We start from the raw sequence: 9160 nt of genomic DNA on the forward strand, positions 1-9160 counted from the left end.
CTAATTATTCCCTAAAAATATCTAAAGATTTTCTGTAACAATTTTGATTTTAAAGATTTCTGCTGCTGAGGATATTTAAATGCTGTAATTGTATTTTCAGCTATATTGGCATATGTGACAGCACAGGATAAAAACCAAATCAGCCTCTGGTGGATAAAGTTCTAATAGGAGTTAAGCTTGAAATCATTTCAGTGATTCTGCAGGGCCATAAAGATAATTTAAAATCATAACAATTGGGATCTGTAATAAATAATTCTGTCTTCAGATCTGTTAGTTATACATGGAAACAAGAACTGCGTATTTCCTTAAGATGGGAACAACTGTGAAATTCAGCATGAGAACACAGAAGAGGTTCTCTGTGAAATACTATCCTAGTCTAACAAATTTGAAGACAGACCTAAACTATACCCTACATGTTTTCCTAACAACTCTGTGATACTCTGAAACAAGAATCAATAAAGCTGAAAAATGCAGCAAGAAAATAGGCAAGTTTTTTAACCAGCTGGTTTTTACTTTCTGGCCTGGTATAATAAAAATCTGAACAAATCGGTCTTTTTGTAGAAACGGTGTAGTTTTCATCCATTTCTTCCCAGTATCTACTCTACCATGTGAATCTTTCCTTTTGGTTTCCCTCTAAGATCTAGAGTGTCTCTCTTGACCCTGTGCTCTTTTTGGTTGAGTGGACAGGGGACCAAGGTGCAGTGTGCTCCTTGGCTGGCTTGGAACAGGAGACAGGGTGCCAACTGCCCAGCTTAACTCTGCTCCTGAGCTTTTGTGGAGCTCACCAGAAGACAGAATACCTGACTCTTCTCTGCCTTCACTTACACACAGTACTGTGTCTTCCTTCTCATCTTCCTAGAGACCAACTTTGATGAAATGTATATGACATCAAGACCATTGTGATTTCTGCCCTTCTATCCAGCATTACTGAAGCAGGTCAACACATAAAAAAAGTTACTTATACTGGTGACAGACTTTTCCCTTGGCAAGGGATGGGTCTTCTAGTGCAGCACTAAGCGAACTGTCCTTCTTTCACAAATACTTGCTAGCTCTCATTTTCAGCAACACTGATGACAAGCATGACAAGCATAATCACTTTGCCATTTCTCATCCTTCTGGGCTGGTTTACGCCCAGTTGGTGTGTTTCCTGTTTACCGGTCAGCAGCTATTTCAGAAACAAAAGAAGGACTGAGATTACTCCTTAAACTGGTTAATTCTGGACTTCTCTGAAGTTTTCAAGCATCACTTTCTGCCACCACCATGTAATAAAAATACTGAATTTATCTTTTCCAATTACATAAACTGACAGCAGAAGACCAGGAGTAAAGCAAGCATGCATGCCTTCATGTGCTATGGCTGCATGAACATACTGTGTGTCCTCCTGCAGAGAGATTAACAAGTCCCTTGCAGGGGATTTCTGGCATGCACAGACACAGGCAAAAGAGGACAGAAACAACCTTGTAGACCTTTGCACTTAGTTGTCTAAAATCCTCTGCCAGCCTATATAGGCCTCACCGAGCCTGTATATTTGTAGCTGCTCTCTACATCTGTAAATTTGTAAAAAGTAGAAGGAATATATCACTGCACTTGACTACAGAAAGGCAAAACTGAAAAAGGACTCTGAGAACTCTGTAGTTATTAGCAATCAAAAATGACAACATCCTCATTAGTGTTTTAAGTTAGGTTTAGGAAGGGAATTCCATTCCAGATAAATGTCCAGCTGAAGAAGCATATAACAAGATGTGCATCCAATGACATGGTAAATTGCACTGAAGAGAAATTGAAATTACCACAAAACAGATCTTCCAAACACTAGAAATTTAATTAATTAAATAAATCATCCAACTTTTTTGTTGTCTTGCCGAGAGAAGGAAAAGGAAAGAAGAGAGGAGAGAGAGAGAGAATGAGATAGAAAGGCAGAACAGGAAGGTACTTGTCCACAGAAGTCACTGCTTTCTGGGAAGATGAACAGTAATGATTTGAGGTATTTAAAAACTATAATGATATGGCCTTTGCACAGTATCCTTAAAGCAGATTTAACTGAGTCCCTTATGTGCTCCACCTGGATAGCACCGACCATCTCTTCTCATCTACATCTTTGTTGCAGTGCACCTGGAATTGTAGCCATTGCTTTCTGGGACCATCAGGCATCTAATCCTGTTGGCGATAAGTGGATCCTGACTTCACTCATTAGCTACAATTTAACACATTTCTTTGTGCAGAGAACAAAGGACAAATCCGGGGAAATTTCTGAGAAAACAGCCTGTCTTGGCTTGCCCACACCTGGGGGACAAGGCCCAGACACTACTGACCCAATGAACCACCTTTGTGCTGACAAAGAAACAAGGAAAAGAAAAAAAAGAAGAGCATAGACAATGCTGCCTCAGGAAAGATGATTGTTAAAATTTCCTTTTACGTCAAAATATAAATTTGACCTATTTTGCATTCACTTATTTTAAATGAAATATTGTTTGATATAACGATTCTGAAATAGTTTCAGCTATGCACATTTGCAAAGCCATTAAAATTATGATGTGTTTCTACACATAAAATAAAATAAAATAAAATAAAATAAAATAAAATAAAATAAAATAAAATAAAATAAAATACTAAAATATTATTTCCAATTCTGTCCTTGAAGGATTAATTCTACAAGGCACTAATAGAATTAGTAGTACTAGAATTCACTAGTAGAAGCTGTGAGTTCACAAAGGACAGAGTTTTAGATAAATATAATTTCACTTGCTTGTCTTGTTGTAAAAGTGGAAAAAGTTGGTATAACTATGAATGGAAACAAAATAGTGCAAGGATGACTAAATACAAAATAAGAAAGTACTTTGAAATATTAGGAAATTTTTACATCTTTCATTGAGTCATCTTAGGTTTCAGAAAAGACTGGTAGCAGAAATACAGCAGTCAGGAGTGTGTTTTACTTCACATTCATAGGGTCCACTTTCTAATGCATATATTATTTATTTTGGCCAAAAAAGACCTGTTGTGAGTCTGGATCTCCCTATTTGCAGACATGGTTATAGCTATAAAGACAAATCTGTACTCAGCCTTGGGAGAAGGAATGTCTTCACATGGAGGAGCAAGAGAAAGTGTAGACAAGTCTTTAAAATGATTCTGCAGAAAATGATTCAGAGATGAGAATGCACAATGGACTTGTCATTCACTGGCCTTTAGAGCAGCAGAGGTGACTTAGCTTCCCATGTTTTTGGCAGCTGCTCGCAGTTCCCTTAAAGTTAGTTTTCCAGGCTCACAACTGCCAGTGATGGCAACACAAGGAATCATTCCCAGGACCTGCCTCACTGTGAAGAGATTCAGCCACTGGGCAACTGGTTTGCTACCCGGAGTGTTGGACATGCGTTTTGCTGTCTCCTGTGATGTTTTTTGTGATTTGACTGGCCTGTTCTGCTCTGTTTGTCGAAGCAAGCAGCTAATCCATGTCTGGAGGAAAGTGTCTGGTTCAGCAGTCTGCAAACATGCCAGTGCAGTGACTTCTGCATTCCTGTTTCCTCTCCATACCTGCCAGTAATGCGGAACTTGCCTATGCAATACGCTCTTGCACTCTGGGAGATACTTTGCTGCTGTTTTGCTCTGTGGTCTCAACAATTGCTCTCCCTTCTGAAATCTTTTGCTGTTGCTATTGTTTTTAATCTAGGATCTGTTTCATGAAGGCTCTTAGACTAGTATCATGGCAGTCTTTGACATAAAGATTTAACTAGTTTCTTCCAATTCACCTTCCATACTGTGCACTGTGGAAACAAACAGTGTGCTTGCAGGTTTCCAGGTTTGCAGAATGAGTCTTCAGAACCTTATCTGCTACAAATCAAACAAATACATACTTTAATTAGCATTAAAACATACATAGTGAACAAAATTCAGGATTCCCTGGGAAAACCCCCTTTTGCTTCTGAGATTTAGCAAGAAAAAAGCAACAGACAGTGGATCCATTTATGTAACAACAGCACTTTTTGTGTAATGAAAATTAATTAAGACTTGCTAATTTAAACATTAAAACATTAGGAAATGCCAGAATAAAAATTGCTTGAGCAATCCTAATTCCACCTCCACCCCCATACGCACATTCTGTACTTAATGAGCCTGCATGGCCTTTAATTACACTTTCAGGTACCATGTGAGCTCCTTATATAGTACAGAATGCACAAAACTAGTAAGTTTGTCTATTTCCTTCTCCTTTCTTTCTTTATCTTTTTTAATGTTACCAAGTTTTAATGATACATGACAGATGGACAGCATTCCTAACAGCTGGAAACTCCCTACAGTTTCCTGAAAATCTGTGGCTGAAGAGAGACAAGAACCTATGAGCACTGCAGCACAGAAACCTGCAGTGTCAGCAGCAAGCAGAGGATCCATGCAGGATATTACGAATGCCCCAACCATGATGAAAGGCTTGCAACTTAGTGCTAGTCAACCCAAAGGTGTGCTCCTAAGGTATCTGACTCCTTAGTTCTGCAGCTCAGGACATCTTACTCCCTACCTCCTGCACTGTGCAGAGGTGAAGGAGCTGCTTTTCACTCTGTCACTCTTTTCAGTACTGATGAGATCTCTGAAGCTTCAAGCAAGTGTAAGAACAGGCCATCTCCGTTTTCAGGAAAAAAAAGACAAATAAGCAGACCAGCTTGGGTAAATAGGGAATTGTGGCAGGACTCCAACGCAAAAAAAAAAAAAAAATATACTGAAGATGGAAGCAGGGATGGGCTACACAGGAGGAATTTATAAACATTGCCTGGGCATGTAGGGATGGTGTCAAGAAAGTAAAAGCTCAGCAAGAATTTTAACTTGTATGTCAATAGTAACAAAAAGAGCTTCAGCTGCTAAATGGTAAGTGTCACTGTCTGAGGGTCTCTTTGTGCCCGAGACCACTCAGATGGACATAGAAGGGTGGTTCAAGGTGCAGGGTATTCTTGAAGCTGCCGAAGAAAGACTGCAGGAGACTGTTGTCTGGTCTCAAGGTCTGTTTATTATCTGTTATCTCTACAGTGTTCTTGCTCGCAAGCAGCATTACCGTGTCCAGGAAGAAAGTCTGCCCACGAAAGGCAGGATTTATCTTTTATACTCTAAACTTTGTATTCTATGTTTACAATATCTTTCCAATACTACAATATCTTATTACTATGTCCAGTTTTGTCCCCAACCAATCTGTGATTCCCAGCATCCCTCACCAACATGGAGAACAAGAAGAAGAAGAAAGAAGACACCACAGCCCAATTCCTCCATCTTGGCCTCGTGGCTGATAATATAAACAATCCCGAAAATTACCTTTTCTACGTGCTAACTATCCAATTCACACTCTAGTTTCCCTTAAAGGTTGCATTTCTTCTCTGAGAAAAGGCAGATGTTCCCATGAAGCTAGATCCAGTTCTCGGACTCCCCTGGCTCTATTCGGGGGTATCTCAGGGGTCTGACAGGGGGGTTCTCACACCCACAGAAGGTCCAGAGGGACTCCCTGGACCCCCACATCAAGCAGCTGAACAAGGACATGGCTTCTGGTCACTAAGAAGGCTGGTGTTTTACTCAAAGTGGACACAGTAAAACCTGAGGAACTCAATGCCTTCTTTACACAGCAAGGCCTCCTAGGGCTTCAGCCCTGGGATTCATGGAGGGGAGAGATGACCATAAGTGAACGAGATAGGAGTTGCTGGAGAAAACTTGACTTAAACAAGTCCATAGAAACACAAGAGCTGTGTCCAAGGATGCTGAGAGAGCTGTCTGATGCCAGTGTAAGATCACTTTCAGTCATCTTTGAGGAGCTATGTATATCCCTGTCAAGTGTAGAAATGTTGCACTTATACTTAAAAAGAACTCAAAGAACAGCACAAGCAATGGCAGACTGACCAGTCATACTTCAATCTCTGGAAAGAAAATCCATGAAACAAGTTCTCTTTCATGATGTATCTGAACACATGAAGGAGAAATACGTAATTGTGAAAAATCAGCACAGGTTCATCAAGGAAAAGTCATAGCAATGAACAAGCCTGATTGCCCTTTTCTGATAAAATAATGGATCTTTGGATGGGTGAGAGCAATGGATGTAATGTGCGTTGAATTTAGCAACATTTTCAACTCTTGTTCTGTTAAAACAGCATTCTTGTATTTAAGGCAAGACTTTATGGTCTGTATGTGCAGCCAACTGGTATAACTTCGAATGAGGGCAGAGGGTTGTGCTCAATAAGTTGTACTCTATCAAAGGGCTGTGTTGTGGCATCTACCCTAGGACTGATCCAGAAGGAAAATCAATTGCCCAAAGAGGTTGTGCTGTCTTCATTGCTGAGGTTTTTCAAGATCAGACAAAGTCCTAAGCAAACTGGTCTGACTTCATTGCTGTATATCCTAGGAGACAAGAGGGCTCATGGATATGCCTCAAACACCAATAGCCAGATAGCTGTGGAGCCATGGACTGTTGGTGATAAGAGCCAAGAATTGTTGGTGATAATACACTGAGAAAGAACTGGATGTGGCTGGAGGAGAGGCCATAAGGAGGTAGGGCAGCACATTTCTGAGACAAACATCCTTGTTCTGGCTCCTGGATATGAGCACAACACTGCACAAGTGCAGGGATGAGGCTGAGAAATGGGCATGGACTGTAAGAGGATACTGATACCACCAGGGATCCCCAGAGCCTTCTGATCCATTTCCAGAAAGGTCTAGAGGAATGGACTGCACAGGATTAGTAATTTACATACAAAGTGAGGAACTTATTTCCAAGATGGGGAGATTTATCTGTAAGATGTACCCCCATAAAGCCTGGGTGCGCAGGTGCTCCCACAATCCTGAGCATACCATCAGCTGGATCAGTGCTGGAGCCAGGACTGGTGATCTCACCTTCTCCCTTTTTTTCCCTTTCACTCTCTCTCCTCCTCTCCAATTCATCCCTCTGTTATCTTTCACCCTGCCCCATTATCCAAGCCCGGTGCTAAGCGTTCATACCAATTTACATGCCAAGAGTGTCATTTACAAATAAAACTTTGCAAGCTTTTGCGACCCCTCTAATTTGTAAATTCTTTCAACTATGAGCATCTACAAATCTTGGGTACTCCATTCCCCCTTAAGCCACAAGTTCTGACCCTGCTTTGAATCTGGATGATCCTGTAATTACCATAATGGGGACTGAATACTGGAAAAGTGCTATGGGTGTAGAATTCTCTTCAGATACTAAGTTATTTCACATCAATTTTTCAACCAAGGTACGGAGACTTCAACTACTCCACTGCTGAAAACTTTCTTTCCCTTACTTACTGTATCAATTGCATAGTTGGATCTGTTCAATGTATCTTAGATATGCTCACACATCAGAGACTATAGGTATCCCAGTACAAGTACCTACAAAACTACTGTTTAACTAAGAGGCAGACATCTGGCTTATGCTTCCAGTTCACAGAAACAAGAACAAGGGAACAGAAAATAGGGATGGGATGTGCTTGGGCATGGATAAGAGAGGGTGACACTGGGGAGAAAGAATCTGATATAAATATATTAGAAGCAAGCAGAGCACCAGAAAAAAAAAAATGAGAAGATGCAGGGCAGACAAAGCTATTCTTCTTCAACACTAATCCTCTTGCTGTCCTGGTTGTGCTGCCAGTACAAATGGTGCCCCTGTTCATAGGGAATGTGGTATAGAGCAGAGGAATGAGGTTGCAAAGAGCTCGAAGTACTCTTGCCTTTCTGCAGCTCCAGACCAGTCCTTACAGGGTACATGCAGCAAAGCAATACATCTAGCAGGATAAGTGAAAAAAAATATTACTCCCAGGTGTGGGAGTAAATTATTCTGCTCCAAATATCAGAGCAGTTCTCTTCTGCTGCGTTGTCCTTTTCCCTTTCTGTGGCCCTGTTTGGCACTGGATTTCTGATGTCTGCACCCAAATGGCAGAGCTCTCGCAGAAAGTATCTCGCTCACCGTCAAGCTCCAATTTGCTCTGGGACCCGATTTCAAAGCACACCATGTTATCTTGACATAAATAATACAGAAAGGGTCTAAATAGGGCAGACTTGATTCTGATCTGTCCTACACATACATGGGATTTGAGCTTTTAATGTATTTTACAAACAAAATGAATCAGTAAGGGAATTTCACATGGAATCTTGGTTTCTGACAGCATTGTTCAGACATCAATAGGCATTTTAAGCAGAAAAATGAGTGAGCATGGTGATGATCATGTACACAGAGTCTTAGTGAAGTTGATTTTCACACAGGGCTTGTCTGCCAGGAGACACCAGGAAGAAGAGGGTATGATGGTTCTCCTGGTCAGTACTGTGCTTTTCTACTGTGCCACACACCTGGGCCTCCTAGTATGTTTCTCTGCACATGACAGCACTGCTGGGTCAGGAGGGCAGTTCACTTGTGCACACCACCCAGCTGACTGTACGTCTTTCCAGAGCAGGGCAGAAGTTGCTGTGCATGAGCCTACAACACACAAACAGCCGTGCACATTTGTCAGCAGCTCACACACCAGGCAAACCAAGTCAGGCATTTGTAGACAGAGGAACACGTCAATCAATAGTATTACCTTAATATTCCCACTTGCTATTACAAAATGTCAACTGCTATTACTAAATGTCAACCCCTAATTCCAGCTGAGTGAGACTAGAAGGCACAATCTATCAGTCAGTAGAGCTTGCTCACTAGCGCAAATAACCCATGCTTCTCTCTACCCTGAAACAACAGGCTTGGCATGGGCTAGAAATGGTTTCTTCTTTCTCATTTTCCTCCCTTCACTCCCTACTCCTCTCCCACCCCAGAAAATTTCAGCTAAAATTATTCATGAGAGAACACTGGCATGCAGTTTAACCTTCCTTACTCACTCTTCCAAATATGCTCAAAGCATTTGGCATAAAGCCCTCCTAACAGTGACCTCAGCCTCTTACTGAGAGGGTGATATGGTCTTACCAGGTTGTGGTGAGGAATGGCACAAGGATTTCAAAGGCCTGAGCAAGAGGGGTCATGGTGGGTGTTATATTTTGGGGACATTTCTGGAATCCAGAGCCTGTCAGCTCAGTACTGCTGAGGTGGCGCCGTTGGTGTGTGGTGGGTGTGTGAGGGTGATTACATATCAGAGTTGACACAAAGACACCCAGGCACTACCAGCGTTCATCCAACCTGAAGTCACAGGTCTTGTTTGGAACCGGTGGAGGGTTT

The sequence above is a fragment of the Oenanthe melanoleuca genome, chromosome Z, assembly GCF_029582105.1.
Source record: "Oenanthe melanoleuca isolate GR-GAL-2019-014 chromosome Z, OMel1.0, whole genome shotgun sequence".
NCBI classification, from domain to species: domain Eukaryota; kingdom Metazoa; phylum Chordata; class Aves; order Passeriformes; family Muscicapidae; genus Oenanthe; species Oenanthe melanoleuca.